Source organism: Lactuca serriola, chromosome 3 (genome assembly GCF_051521515.1).
Source record: "Lactuca serriola cultivar US96UC23 chromosome 3, Lser_US96UC23_V15, whole genome shotgun sequence".
Classification (NCBI taxonomy): Eukaryota; Viridiplantae; Streptophyta; class Magnoliopsida; order Asterales; family Asteraceae; genus Lactuca; species Lactuca serriola.
This window is the reverse complement of record NC_136410.1, coordinates 174,922,401-174,923,595: the sequence shown is the minus strand read 5'-3', so window position 1 is coordinate 174,923,595 and position 1,195 is coordinate 174,922,401. Positions and strand designations below refer to the sequence as shown.

Below are 1,195 nucleotides of genomic sequence, written 5' to 3'. Positions count from 1 at the left end.
TTAGTAGTTAGAAATTAGGTTTTAGCATCTGTTTTAGTTTTAATATTAAGTTTCTAATTTCTTCAAAATTACACTGATACTTGCTGAGTGCAGTCGCACCTACTCGGCGAGTACAAGTGTATTTGGCAGATTAATTTTCGATTTTTTAGTACACTTTTTTGTTCTTTTTACGTTTTTATCTTGTTTATTTCAGGACTTTCATGACCAGAGGATCAAACACCCCGCTGGTACCCCCGTTTGAAGATCCCGAATCCGCATTGAAAAGGAACAAAGGAAAGGACGTGGAGAGCTCGAGTACACAAAAGAAGTCACCTTTGTCCAATTTGAAGACTGTTTTTGGGAAAAAGAAGAGCAGCAAATCAGGAGCATCCAGCGCTTCTTTAGTAATCGACGAACCGGTTAAGGAAGATATTGAGTACGAGACCGAGGAAGAAGAGGAGCCTACATACGAGCACGAAACCGATTCCGAAGAAGAGTTAGCTATCACAATGGCTAACATTGATGTAATCCCCATGGGAGAATGGAAGAAGAGGATGCGCGACGACACTGGCCCGGGACTTGTGCAACCCGCAATTCCCGCGGCCGCTACCTTTGAGCTCAAGGGTCATATCCTAGCTTTACTTAAAGAAATACCTTTTTATGGAAAAGACCACGAAGATGCCTACAAGCATTTGGATGAAGTCAATGATGTAGCTGATTACTTCAATGTTCCAAATGTGCCCCGCAAGACTCAGCTACTTCGTATGCTTCCGGTGACATTCAAAGGTGCTGCAAAAGACTGGCTCAAGTCACATCCCCCCGGATCAGTTACCACATAGGCCAAGATGAAAGAAGAATTCATTGATCACTTCTGCCCACCTTCCAAAATAGCCAAGTTGAAGAAGGACATTGCTAACTTTGAACAACAAGCTGGAGAATCACTATATGAAGCTTGGGAGAGATACAAGAGCTTACTAAGAAACTGCCCACACCATGACCTAAACAGCCAGCAAGAAGTCTCCATCTTCTATGATGGAGTCAATGTCACAACCAAGCAGCTACTAGACTCGCAAGGCTCGCTCACAAAGAAGCTGCCCCCGGTGATCAAAGAATTGATTGAAGAGTTCTCTAAACACTCTAGAGAATACCACAACCCTAGACATGATGTCACTAGGGGAGCCGCTTATGCAGCTACTGAAGACTTATCCGCGGTCAT

General features: G+C 43.6%; 1 non-coding gene across 1 annotated transcript; it reads right to left on the bottom strand.

Annotated features, from left to right (window-relative positions):
* Positions 1 to 872: 872 nt before the first annotated feature.
* Positions 873 to 979, bottom strand: LOC145096630 (small nucleolar RNA R71). Its single transcript, XR_013704004.1, has one exon. It is a non-coding gene; the product is annotated as a small nucleolar RNA R71 (small nucleolar RNA).
* Positions 980 to 1,195: the final 216 nt, after the last annotated feature.